At 41.1% G+C, this 14,322-nt stretch overlaps 1 long non-coding RNA gene across 1 annotated transcript; it reads right to left on the bottom strand.

Moving 5' to 3' along the window:
- Nucleotides 1-7,211: 7,211 nt before the first annotated feature.
- On the bottom strand, nt 7,212-13,799 carry LOC113937013. The gene is made up of 3 exons (XR_003524454.2): nt 13,521-13,799; nt 10,388-10,576; nt 7,212-7,399 (listed from the first exon to the last, which is right to left on the bottom strand). It is a non-coding gene; the product is annotated as an uncharacterized LOC113937013 (long non-coding RNA).
- Between the last annotated feature and the right edge of the window lie 523 nt (nt 13,800-14,322).

The raw sequence follows: 14,322 nt of genomic DNA, 5'->3' as shown, positions 1-14,322 counted from the left end.
CTCACCTTTCTATGCTTTTAGCAGCACCTCGAGCAGTAGCTATGTCTTCTCCGTGGCTCCGGCTTCTGGCAGACAGGTCCCCTCTGCCAGATCACCCTGGCCCTTGGGCTCTGGAAACACCACTTCCTCCTGAGGTCCCTGCTGCCCTAGGGGTAGAAGAGGCTTCCTGCTGTCCCAAGTACCTGGGCGTTTCTCTGCTCCTGTTTGGCTTCTTACCTCTTCTGCCATGATAAATGCATAAAGGTTATACCGCTGATGTTCAATAGAACTTTCTGTCATGATGGAAATGTCCTTTCTATATCTGCCCTGCCTAATATGGCAGCCACTGGCCACATGTGGCCATTGAGCACAACTGAAAAACTGAAATTTTAATGGAATTTAACTTAAAGTAGCCAGCCACATCTGACCACTGGCTACTAGTGCACTGTATTAGACAGTGCAGGGGGCAGACCCTGCTTACTATGCAGCCATGGAAATTTAGGAATAGATTCTGAAATTGACATTGAAAAGAGAAGAGGTTTTCTGTGCTGTACAATGTGGTCTTTCTGTTTGCATGTAAGCTTGCCCTATCTGTCTGTCTATCATCTATCTGTCTATCTATCATCTATCACCACAAGCATCTATCATTTTTATCTATCACAACAAAAGCTGAAAAGCGAAAATAATTTGAAAGAAATGTTACCACATTTATATAGAATGGATCATATACCTTCATACTTTATCATTTAGATACTACTGAGCAAGATTTATGAATTCCATGTTATGCACTATGATGTAATATGATGTTTTAAGAGTACCTGGGGTTTGTTTTAATCAGGTATGGTAAGACGTGCAGAAACTGAAATGACTATCAAAAGAGAAAGGATCCCTTCTGCTCTGTGTTGGCTTGCATCTGGCTTGTTTCTTCTCTCTCTAATATTTGTTAGACTTATGTCAAATTAGAGTAGATAGGCTCTAGCTGAGGGCCTAAGGTGTTTGCTCCTCTTTTAACCCTCATTAAGCATCCCTGCTGGGCTGTCAGTCACCACTCTAAGGATAGATTCCTAAGGACATGGAATGTCATCAGAAGCCAAGTGACCACTCAGTATAGGAGTTGATCCAGTGGAGCTGACCCTACTACCCTAAGCTATTGCTTCTTCTCTCCATGCCAAGCTTGGAGGTCTCTGCCACAGGCCGAGTGTATTGCCCTCAGCACCTGACTCTGTAATATATGGGATCCATATTGTTGCCCAGGAGAATCTTGCAGTAAATAAACTGTGCCCCAAATAGGAACTGTTTATGGCATTGGGGACTTTCTTGATTCTTGAGCCAACCTCAGGAGCAACAATGCCACGTCTCCATCCTGGGTTCTTCAGGCTTGTGGAACAAAGGGGCCACCTCCAGTTTTTCAGGATCCTGGAAAGCCCATGTACTGTGTTTTTATTTTCTTCTCTTGTCTTAGCAGTGTACTGGATTCTTGAGGCTGTCGCTTCTAGATTAATATAACTGCTCTTTTATAGAGCACCCATTTTTGCATGATTTAGTGCTAAAACTGACACAAAACAAGCCAGTAGACATAGCAGCAATTCTGGTGGCTGCATAACTTGGATAAATTAACTTCTCTGTGCCTATTTCTTCAATTATAAAATGGGGGTAATAATAAAACCTAGCTCATAAAGTAGCTATGAAGGTTAAAAGATTGACCTTTTGTTAGGTCTGTACATTTACAATTCAAGACAAATATGTGATACCCAATATATGGAAGCTTGCTGAAAAGGAATTAGTAAAGTAAGGAGTGAGTTTAGGATAGGCCATATAAAAACTCATGTGGGATTTTGAGAATTTCCCTTACTGGAAATTCTCTCTAGAGGCTCTCCCCTAGAGAGCCATATCAGCTTTCATGTTATACTGAGAGTATATATTTGAATCTGACTCTACTGTGTGCTGAATCTGATGTCCTTATGAATTCTGGAGGAAGGATCAAGCTTTGATAATCTGTTCAATTAACACAGATAGCTGTCGATCCCATACTGGGCTCAAGTACATGAGACCAAGATTCAGTGGACTAGTGGCCCTAATCACGTGGGCGCATTGGAACAGAACACCCACTCTGTGTCAGGCTTCCAGACTCAGCTTTCCTGACTCCTGGGTATCTCCAAACTGCCTGCTGAACTTGAGCCTAATCTCCCTCCCTTAATCTCAATTTGCAGATTTATTACCTGACATCCCCCACCCCCGCCCAGGGGAATGGCTTTATTGATTTCTAACTATACAATGGGAGAGGAAGATTCACTATTTAGACTTTTTTTTTTTAAAGATTTTATTTATTTATTTGACAGAAAGAGAGAGAGAGAGCACAAGCAGCGGGAGCAGAAGAGGGAGAAGCAGGCTTCTCGCTGAGCAGGGAGCCCGATGTGGGGCTCGATCCCAAGACCCTGGGATCATGACCTGAGCCGAAGGCAGTCACTTAACCCACTGAGCCACCCAGGCTCCCTACTATTTAGGCTTTCTAAGCGAATTATAAACCCTTCTAACATGGGATGTACAAGAAGTTGCTTAGCGGACTTATTCATAATTGCCAAACCCTGGAAACAAGCCAAATGCCCATCAGTAGGAGAATGGATAAACACATTGTGGTATATTCATCCAATGGACTATTACTCAGCAATAAAATGGGACAAACTAACACACACAGCAACATGGATGGAGATAAAAAAAGATTTTGTTGAACGGAAATAGCTAGATAGGAGTGTGTACTGTATGATTCCATTTATATGAAAACTTACTACAGTGACAGAAATCAGAACAGAAGTTATCTCTGTTGGAGAATGGTTTAAAGGCAAGGGGCACTGGGGAGCTTCTGGGGTGCGAGAAAAGTGCTATGTTTTGACCTGTATGGTGTTTATATGGATTAAATGGTTAAATTCATTGAGCTGTAGTGTTGTAATGCTACTGTATGTAAATCATACCTCAATAAAGACTATTAGCATATTAACCTTTATAATGGGGAAAACTTATGAGAGAAAGGAAAGAGAATATTTAATAATACTTATCAAATGAGAATCCTTTAAGAATGAGAATTCCTGTATGTCTTGCTAGGATTTATTTCAGTGGCTGATTAGCTAAGGACCTTTTGTTTCTTCCTCTTCCTCCTTTGCCTGTGGGCCTGGTTTCAGTGCTTATTGATACCTTAAGTGGAGCACCTGAGGAGAAAACCAAGTGCCGAAATTCGCAGTTGGAAGGCAATGTAGCATTCAGAAAAGGACAGATTTGGGGTGGGTCTCCTAGAGGCAGAGCTGGAATAGGGATTCTTGAGCAAGTGTTTTGTTGAGGGAGAGGTCTCTGGTGAACCTGTGAGGGAGTGAGGGCAGCAGGCTGGGGCACAGAAAGAGGGTGGGCAAAGAGGTGTGCTGGACTGATCCCACAGAGTACTCCAGAGTGTGGATGGCGCCACAGAGTTGTTTCATCTGGAGGCAAGAGGATTGGGCTTTAGCATCCCCGTGTCTGTCGATCCCTGGGTGACTGTGCTGTGTTCCCAGCGAGCTGGTGCATGCACCTGTGTGGTAACCTCTAGGCATTTCTTGGCCAGGCAGATCCTGTCAGGCGAAGGCACTTTTCCTGATGAGGGGCAGCTGTGAGCTGTCAGCAGAGACAGCAGCTGGGAGATGGGGCACCTCGCTAGTCAAGGGGATCTAGGTGGGCTACCAACAGCTCCTGCGGGCAGTCACAGCCGTGCAGCAGGTGTATAAGATAAATCGGTATGCCACTTCAGGTGATCACAAGGCAAGGGAACTAGGGAATGCATATGGGAGGGCCACAGAGCCTCACCTCAGAGCTCCGGGAGAAGACGGATGGGCCATGGACTTCCTTTAGAGAAAGTGCGATATGCTGGCACCTGTTTGGAATTTGAAGAGCAACCTCTAAAGAGACAGCCAAGTTATGTATTCCAATTACAGACACTCAAAGTACTCTATACTTTTTCTTCACTGTATTTATCACAATTGCAATTAAATTATAATTATTTCTGCACTTAATTTCATCCCCTCCATAATACTGTAAAAGCCGTGAGGAGGCTCATAATACTACAAAAGCATCTCTGGTCTCCAAAGCCTGGCACCCAGTAGGTGCTCAATAAATAGTGATGAATGAATGAGTGAATGGGCTTAGAAAAATGGAAGGGAGGTGCTCATAGAGGTGACATCTTTTGTCAATTATTTCATTACCTGAAATACCTTCTCTGCTGCCCATACCAATCCTGTATGTTAGTACTTTAGTGCCCAGCTCACTACCTACCTCTGCGAGGTATCATCCCCCAACTCCTCCTGCACAATGTCATCTAACACTAATGAATAGGTGAAGTCTGCAAACCTTGCTTTTCCAACTGTTTTTATGTCTCTACCTGTAATCTAACTCATTATGGAAAGGGGATGGTTGGAATTTTTTTGACAATCAAGTTCATGTCTTCTGGTTTCTAGGATGCTTCTTGTGCCATTTCCGTTATTTGCAAAGCACTTCCCACAACCATCACTGACAAAAGTATTTCAAAAATCTGCATGATCAGAGAAAGACATGTATCATATGACCTCACTGATATGAGGAATTCTTAATCTCAGGAAACAAACTGAGGGTTGCTGGAGTGGTGGGGGGTGGGAGGGATGGGGTGGCTGGGTGATAGACTTTGGGTAGGGTATGTGCTATGGTGAGCGCTGTGAATTGTGCAAGGCTGTTGAATCACAGATCTGTACTTCTGAAACAAACAAATAATGCAACATATGTTAAAAAAAAGAAAAAGAAGAAGATAGCAGGAGGGGAAGAATGAAGGGGAGTAAGTTGGAGGGGGAGACAAACCATGAGAGACGATGGACTCTGCGAAACAAACTGAGGGTTCTAGAGGGGAGGGGGGTGGGGGGATGGGTTAGCCTGGTGATGGGTATTAAAGAGGGCACATTCTGTATGGAGCACTGGGTGTTATGCACAAACAATGAATCATGGAACACTACATCAAAAACTAATGATGTAATGTATGGTGATTAACATAATAAAAAAATAAAAAAATAAAAAAAATCTGCATAAGAGTCATTCCTTTATTCTTTGACCCAGTTGTAAGTGATCCTTTTTCCTCTGAGTTCTACCACTTGGAGGACACTTACTTTTGCCTCTTTGTGTGAGAGTCCAGACCTGTTGGCTCCTTTACAATAAGACCACACATTGAGCTTCTTAGTGCTCTGTATGCTGTAGGTGCACAATAAATGTCTTTTGTACTGTTAACATAAATGTGTAGATGTCAGGCAATCAGTCAAGATTATAGACTGGCTTATAATAATAGGGTTGGAATTTGGACAGGAGGGAAGATGAATACTTTTTTTTTTGAAGTGGGACTCAAGTTCAGTATTTAATACTTGAAGAAGAGAGATGGCAAGGGAAGAAGTGTTTCCGAGAATTGTCTTACTGCCAATTAATTGGGATCAAGAGCACCCAAGTGTGGTATGGAGTATGGTTTCTCCATAAATTTTCTTTTCTTTTTTCATATCTAGTTGGGGTGATATATGCCAAACCTGAGTGATAGAGACCTTTCCCTGTAACTTCACCAGTCCCACATTTTAGGGCGATTCTTCCCAGAACTGAGTCATGTGGTCTGTGTTCAGCATGGCCCAGCCTGTCTTACTGGATTTGGCACAGATGTTGATGATCGCCCCTTCAGCTTCGAAACAAGGGTTTATAGTGCCAGCAATTCATATTAAACGAAGCCTGTTTCCTCTATAATATGAGAGCACTTTCCTGATCACTCTTTAATCGAAACAGATGTTTTTGAAGCGGCCTAGAACAGGATATGGAAAATTTGGCCAACAATCAAATATGGATTCAAAGGGAGATCTTTGATGGCCCCATTTGAGCTGTGGGCACTGTCTAAAAATAGCAGACTGATATGGTACTTTTTTAAATGCAACTAGCTGCTAGAGATTCCTGCTGAATTCTAGAAAGCAGTCATAAATGATTTCATGAAGATACTCCATATGTGAAGTGCCAAGAGGAATGCGGTATGAGCTACTTTTCTGCGGAAGTCGGTGATGTCAGTGCTGTGCTGGGCAAGACTGTAACTTACCTCTGACAACCTCCTCGTATGTTAGGAAGCGGAATTACTTCCTTTAGGGTCTAGTTCTAGAGACACAGAGAACATGTGCTTTATCCCAAACCTGGTGTTTACTGGGGAAACGTAATCCAATGCTATGAATACTAATTAAGGCACATAATCGTGCTTGCTGCTATGCTGGATCCAAAGATATACAAATAAAGCACAGTGGTGAAGCAGAGAATGCATAAGTAGAATTGCAGAATTAGAAGGGATTTTTAGGGATTAGCTATTACAAATCCCTCATTATAATGATGGTGGAGTGGGAAGGGAGAGAAGAGAAAGTGAACATTTATTATGTGATGATTATGTGTCAGGCATGTATATTACATTATTTACTCCTCCCGAAAGCTCTATGTGGGAAAAGATGGGAAAGAATATGTGAATATATTTAAACTGAATGCAATGGAGACATTGTGCCTTTAACTAATTTGATCTCTCACAAAATTCCTGTGAGATAGATGATATATTTTTCATTTTAGAGAAGAGGAAAGTGAAACTCAGAGACATTAAATGCCATTAAAATCCCATGAGTTGGGATTTGGATTGATCTGTCCACAATCAAAGTCCTTGCTCCTTCCTAATCCTCATATTTCAAATAAGGACACAAAGAGCAGAGGAACAACATGTTTCCACCAGGCCTTCTGATTGTGGCTCAGTTGTCTTTCTTCTTTTTTTTTTTTTAAAGATTTTTATTTATTTATTTGACAGAGAGATTGCAAGCACAAGTAGGCAGAGTGGCAGGCAGAGGGAGAGGAAGAAGCAGGCTCTCCGCTGAGCAGGGAGCCAGACGTGGGGCTCGATCCCAGGACCCTGGGATCACGACCTGAGCCGAAGGCAGCCGCTTAACTGACTGAGCCACCCAGGCGCCCCTCAGTTGTCTTTCTTCTATTTCATAGTGAATGTGTCCATGACAAAGGACTAGGAGGAAGCAAGCACCAGCTGACCAAAAAGCTCTGGCCCCCAGTTAATTCCTCTTCCAGATCACATGCCCTCAACAAGTAGCTTTAATCCCAAATTTTCTGGGGGAACAAATTCCAGAGACCAACAAACATCATTTTCTTTTAAGGTGTTGCCAAAATTGCCAATGAAACTACTTGGAATATTCTGTTTGCTTAACCCTTTGTTAACCCTTGATTTATGAAATTTTAATCCACTCTTTCCTAATGAGTTCAGATTATCAGAAGTCTGTTTCCAGCTTCCCATTCTGTGTCCCGTATCTCTCTTCTTTCTGGTGTCTACTTTGGGTTCCTCAGGCTGGAGTTGGAACAGTTTTCTCATTCTTCAGAGCTGCTGGAAAAGAGGCAATGATTATTCTCTGAACAACACCCACTGAGTATTTGGAGATAGATATGGAATCCTCTTGCAGCTTTTATTAATACAAGTCTTTCCCTCAGAGCTATTTTTTTTTAGAATGGAGAAATCAGGTAAGTTCAGACATGCTTTTACGGATGGGGTAGGGCATGTGGAGAAGACCTGGAGGTTCCTCCACCATGTGTTTGAACAAGGTGGAACCCATGTGTGCTTAGATAGAGCCTACACCTTGGTGGTGATAAAAGCTGAAAGACATCAGAGCACTGTGTGACTTTCAGATAGTCCTCTGCTCAGCCCAGGGGAGAAGGAAATCAGTCCACTGAAAGCTGTTAGGGAGCCAATACAGTTATTTGCAGTGATCAAGCATTTTAATCTGGATTCTTGCCTCAATGACAAGGCACTGTGGTCAGTGATATGAGCACTGGCCTGAGACTCGGCATAGCTGGTATCTGATTGTGCAACCCAGGGAGAGAGTCTTCCCCTCTTTGGTTTCTTCTTTCTCTTGGGTGAAACCAAGAGGTGGAACAGCAGTCTCTAAGAACTCCCCCAGATCTGACAATCTATATTTTGGAAGAATTTCTAGGAGGGGCACAGTATATGCTGCTTCATATCTTGGATAAGCACAGAAGGGGTGAGTTACTTCATGGATTAGTGGGGGAAATGACTGATATCTCATTGGAAAAGCCATGAGGAGAAGACAACAGGGTGTCCTGAACCAAGAATCAAGTGGCCTGAGACTGAGACTGAATCCTGGCTATGCCATGAACTTAATAGGATGACTTTGAATGAATAACTAAAACACTTAGATCTAAGTTTCCTTATTACTTATGAGACCATTCAAATTCAGTGATCCTCTGAATGCCTACTGTTGATGCCTTCTACATGCTAGTCATTGAACTAAGGGCAGAAAGGTGAACAGGGTATGCTTTCTGACTCTGGAAGCTCACAGTTTGTTTGGAGGGCAGTAAATAAACCATTACGGTGCTTATGTTAAGTGCTGTAATAGAAGTTACTGCCCAAATGAGGAGTCAGGAATTTGTATGGAGTAGGAGAAAGGACAGGGAAGACTGTGGAGGTCACGTTTGGTCCAGTACTCTCAAGAGGATTGAGGGGAAGGACATTCTAGGCAGAGGAATGAGCAAAGATGGGACAAGGAGAGGGGAGGACAAGGAAATCTGGGGCAGTCACTCTGGGACAGTAATAGAGGGTGACAGAAGGAGGTAAGGGGAAAGCATGGAGAGGCTGAATGGAGGTTGTACTACCCTTGTAATGGACATTTATGCCTTGCTAAAAAATGTGAACTTTTTCCTGCATGCAATGAGGATTCATTGAAAGATTTTAGGGGTGTGGCATGATATGATCTGTGTATTCTAGAGGAGAAAATAGGGGCAGGGAAGAAAAAAGGGGAGTAGAATAATTAGAAATTCTTTCAAGTATTCTAAGGAAGAAGAGATGAGAGCCCGAACAAAAGCCTTAGCAGAGGAAATGAAGGAGCAGACTTCAGATTGGGAATTGGCTTGTACCATCAGAATGAGCTACGTAATTTGTGGGGCCCAGTGCAAAATAAAATCGAGGAGCCCTTTCTCAAAACAATTGAAAATTTTAATATGGTGACAACAGAGCATTAAACTAGGCATAGGGCCCTTGTAAGCATGGGACCCTGAAGCTGACCTTGAGTAGAATAATACTTTATTTACTCCCAAGTTTATTGTAACCTTAGAGTTCATAAGATTATACAGGTTAGGGGACCCATTTTGCAGGTAATTTCATTCTGTCTCTTCTGTCACTTGTTTAGATTTTTATCTTATGCAACCTTTTTTTGAGTTATCATGCCAGGAGATAAGTCCAAACAAATGCCTTAAAGTCAGGCTTCCTGAAATCTTTAATACATTTTCTGGAGGAAAGATGTTCTGTAAGTCACAAAACAGAGCAGGAGTTTCTTATAGAGACAGTTAAGAAAAGAGAGAATGAGGTAATGGAATAATATCAAAATAGAGCCTTATGATAGGGTGATTTGGAACTGAGGTTATTTAATCTGGAGACAGACAGAAGTAGAGAAGGACTTCATTATGGTATTTGTATCAGTCAGCTATGCCATAGTAATACTGTATGACAAACCAAACCATCCCCCAACTCTGTGATTTGCAACCACCATTTATTCTCATGGTCATGGGTCTGCAGGGGAGTTGTGGTTTAGTTGGTCTAAAGTGGGCTCATGTGGGTGACTCTGCTACAATGTGATGACTGGCTGGTCTTAGATCCAGACTGTGAGTTGGGTTCAGCTCTACTCTAGGTGTATTTTTTTGTGGGGACTCAGGCTGAACAGTATCCAGGGAATATTCTTTGTTTGTTTTTGGATATTCGGTATCCTTAAAACTTTGCTCTGATCATCTTTTTATTGCAAATGGAATGAAATTTCTTGGCTATTTATCAGAAATTATGCCTATCTTTGGGTGCCCTTGATAAATATGCTAACTTTAAGTGGGCTATTATCACATGGGGTCCCCAGACACCTCAAAAGAGAGTAGGTTCATATATTATCTTATTCAACTAAAAGTCCAGTATGTCCAGTCTAGGACTGAATAGAATAATACCACATCTTTGTATTGTGTTCGTTTACTTTTATTGTTGTTTTATGATGAGGCCCAATTATCCATCTCTCCCTACTTTAAGATTTTATTGTTTTCCAGAGGAGTCTTGGGACTTTGGTGTAGCCCTCCTGACACAATGCTGAGTGGATAACATTACTAAATAAGGGAAATGACCTTTACTTGCCCATTGCCTTCATATTCTTTTTATTTATAAATTTAACCTTATCCAAGATTAGCTGTTTGGGGTCACAACCTCAGAGGTTTCCTGGGTAAAATCTGTTTCACTGACCCCATACACTGAGGGCAAGGAGAGACCTAAGAAAGAGGCTACTCCAGATGCTAGTTGGTAGGTTTAAAAAGCAAGGGAACTTACAGACAAGGCTCCTCTGCTGCAAGAGGAGTGGATTTCTGCCCGGGGCATGGTCTTGCCACTGCTATCCAGAGATGTAGGAGGCCAAGCCAAACTGTGGAAGCATACATATTCGTGTCCTCTCTGTTAACATCCCATTGGCCAAGGCAACTTATGTGGCCAAGTCCAATGTCAGTGGAGCAGAGAAGTAAACTTCACCCACAAAAAAAGGAGAACGAGAGTAAATAGTTGCTGAATAAACCAAACTTTCACAGGATTCAAGAGATCGAATTTTCTTATACCTGCTGTTACACCGAGGATAATACTGACAGGAAAGGGGCTGAAGGGCCTTGGTTAGCTATACAGGACTTTCTGGCACGAAGCATTGCTCTTTGGTAGAGGGTGGAGGTTTCTGCAGGTCTTAAAGGCAGGTTCATTCTGCATCTGAGGAGACTGTTACGTGGGGACCCACTGGCACGAAGGGGTGGGGTTAGAGATGAGTCACATGATCTTCCCAGATTCCTTCAAGTCTGTATGGATTGAACAGTGGCCTCAGGTAGCAATGTCTTAGGATGAATGGTTCCCTCGATTCTCAGGGGGAGGAGACACTGTCTCCTGGCCTCTGTGAGGCCACCTCTCTTTTTACTGTCTTTTTTCTCACGACTCCAAAGTGAAGACCCTTATTGCACTCTATTTTAAATTTGATGGTTCTCATTTTCCCAATCAAATCATTCAGTATTAACGTAGGTGCAACTTTGTTTTTGTTTTGATTTTGTCGTTCGTAGTTTTTGGAAGAATTTGCTTAAAGGGTTTGAAGGGAATATTTCATATTTTTCTATAAGATTTAATACCCACAAGCTTTTCAGAAATCTCATTCAGATCAAGAAGCAGCTTAGGTCTTTGTGAACAGGCTTCTGGTTTGCAACTGAAATTTCAAAAGGGTGATATTGAAATAAGGTAGGTGAAAAATAGTGTGCCAACTAGTAAATGTAGAAAGGATGATAAAATTAGAAAAATCATGATTTTGCACCCGTCATTAGAAATAATTAATTCAGGAAAAATGCATACTAAAACTAGTAAGTGAGGTGTGATGAGGAACAAGATATATTCATAATCTTAAAGTGTGTCCCCACAACTTGTTAATTATGGAGGGAGAAAATTGGCGAGCACCATCTCATACTGTGATCAAAGTTAGCACTGCCAACATCATGTCTCTCTTGATGTGATACACTGAGAACACATCATTTCTGCAATAGAAGAAAGTAAAGAGGCATAGCCCCAAATGGGGCACGCTCTCTAAAAGAGCTGGCCTGGACTCTTTGAAAGAGTCAAGGTCATCAAAGATAAAGAGAGGGTGACAAACCACTGTAAAACAAAGGAGACCAAAGATAGAGAACAATGAAGCAAAAGGTGTGAGTCTGGGTTGGATCCTGGGCTGGAATAAAAATTACAGCCATAAACACATTTTTGGGATCACTGGTGAAATTTGAATATGGGCTGTGAATTAGATAGATAGTAGAATTACACCAATGTTAAGTCTCCTAGATTTTGGTAATTGTACTGGGTTATGTAAGAGAATGTCCTTCTTTTAGGGAGTATACACTAACTTATTCAGGAGTAAAGGAGCATGATGCTTGCAGTTTATTCTCAAATTAGTAGGAAAAAAACGACATATAGAGAGATTGATAAAAATGAGTGGGTTGGAATTTTTACAGTTTACCCCATTTGGATCTGGGTAAAGGGTACATGGGAGGTACTGGTATGATTCTGGCAATTTCTCTGGAGGGTTAAAATGATATCAAATTAAAAGTTGTCCAAACAAAACTCTACCCCAAAATGTAAAGGTGCAAAATAAAATGTTATGGTTGGTATAATTACAAGATACTGTGTTAACATGAAACCAAAGCTGGATACAATTTTAAGCAGCTAAGTCCTGTTAATGAAAGCAGAAAAAAATGAAAAACCCTCTAGATTTAGCAACAAAAATGTTGTCTGCCTGGACCTGACATCGTCATTCTTCGTGTTCTCCCCAGTTGTATGTTCTAGTTTAGCCACTCCTCACTGTTTCAAATGGAAAATGGGAAACATGTATTTCTGTTTAGCTGTGGTAGAGAGAAGCTGAATTTTACCTGAAAAGCATCTGAGACTCACTGGAATAAAAGAGTAGAGAAGAAAAAAAAAGTTTCCTTGTTGGCACTTCTTAATGGCATTTTGAAAGAAGAATAGCATAATCCATTGTGGTTGAGGTTCTAGAAATTAGAGAAGAAAGTTTGCTGTAACGGTTTGGTAGCAGTGGAAAAAGTTGAAACAAAAGAATTAATTCCATCGGAAATTGTTTCTTGGATCAGATCCTGTGTGAGTGAGCCACGAGCAAAGACCGGGGAGAGGAGAGTTGGATCATTTTGAAAGGAACATTCATTTAAAGACTTGGATGCTCTTGCTTCTCTCCTGCCTTCAGCTCCCGTGTCACCATTTCCTTCAAAGGCAGGCAAAACACGAAGCACCGATACTATCAGGCCTCATGCTTGTGAATATTTTGCCTATATTTTAATGTCCATTCCTTCCCCAAAGTCATGTGCTCCCTGAGGACTTCTTCCATCTGTCTCACTTTTCAGCAGATGTTGGCAACGACGCTGATATATATTTCAAAACCCTCAAACAATTCATTCCTTGCCTGCTTTTATTTCACACTTTTACTTGTAATACATAATGTATGGGCTATATCTATTAGCTTTGCCAGTGGTGGAAACCTATTGGCTAACTTTTACCGAAGGCAAAATGAGCTTTGTATCGAAAATAGAGCTGTTTCGCTGGACCTCCGTCTGTATTTTTCAGTGCTGAAACCCTGGCTGTCATCTTTGAGGAAGCAGTAGGTGGAGCTACAGGCTTTTTATCACGAAAGAATTTTTTCAGTAGCTGCCCATTGCCAGAATAACCTGAACAAGCACATATTTCCAAAAATAACAGAGGCATTTCCAAGTATTCCAGAAATATATGCAAGACTGTTTAGTCATTCATAATCACCACTTTTGCAAGTACTAGAGAGATTCTGTAGAAAATACTTCAGAAGCAGAAAAAAGATTCATAGAATTCCTTGTATTTTTAGAAAAGAGATTCTTTAAAAAACGGAATTCAAGAGGGAGGGAGCAGTACTTACTTGTTCAATCATGTACCACTGTTTTTTTCCAGGTGGTGAAAGGGCCCAGAGGGGTAACTGGAGGTGGAAAAAAGTCTTTTCCATTTGCGTCAGAACTCTGAGGAGCTCTTCATTTCCCCACTACATGAACTTTTTTGAGGCTCTAAACTGTGGTTTTGATTTTCTCTGAATTACGGAAGGGTGGCCTAGGTTAAGTGATTCTGAGGAGGCCAGAAAGGCACTTGTAAACAGGTCACTCTCAAGGGTCATTCCTCTCGCTGGGTACCATGATGTTCTTGAACATTCCCTGAGAGAGGATAAAAAAACAGCTTTTCATCACTATGGAAAAGGCAGATTCTCTGAATGTAAAAATCACAAACTCTGAGAAATGCTCTAATGTTTCTGTATATATCCCATTGTATATACTATTGGTTCTCTCTCCCTCTTAGTCTATATATATTCTCTCATATAAAATTTTAGGGAATATTGCTCTGAGAATCTGATGAAGTAATGGATCCTAACCCCAGAAGAAAATACACATAAAAAATTTCACATATGATTTATATTCATTATATTTCACACACAATATGTATTCATATATTTATGAACATTCATATTTAATAACCATTTAATACATATTTATAACTATAATATATAAAGATACTTAATATATATTTAATAGATATGTATATATATAATTTACATATGTATAATATGAGGGAGAAATTTATTTTAAGGAATTGGCTCATGTGATTATGGAGTCCGGCAAATCCAGGATTCATAGGGTAGACCAGCTGGCTGGAAACTGGCAGGATTTCTATGT

Source organism: Zalophus californianus, chromosome 8 (genome assembly GCF_009762305.2).
Source record: "Zalophus californianus isolate mZalCal1 chromosome 8, mZalCal1.pri.v2, whole genome shotgun sequence".
Classification (NCBI taxonomy): domain Eukaryota; kingdom Metazoa; phylum Chordata; class Mammalia; order Carnivora; family Otariidae; genus Zalophus; species Zalophus californianus.
Note: the sequence above shows the minus strand (reverse complement) of the source record. Positions and strands in the feature narration are given on the sequence as shown.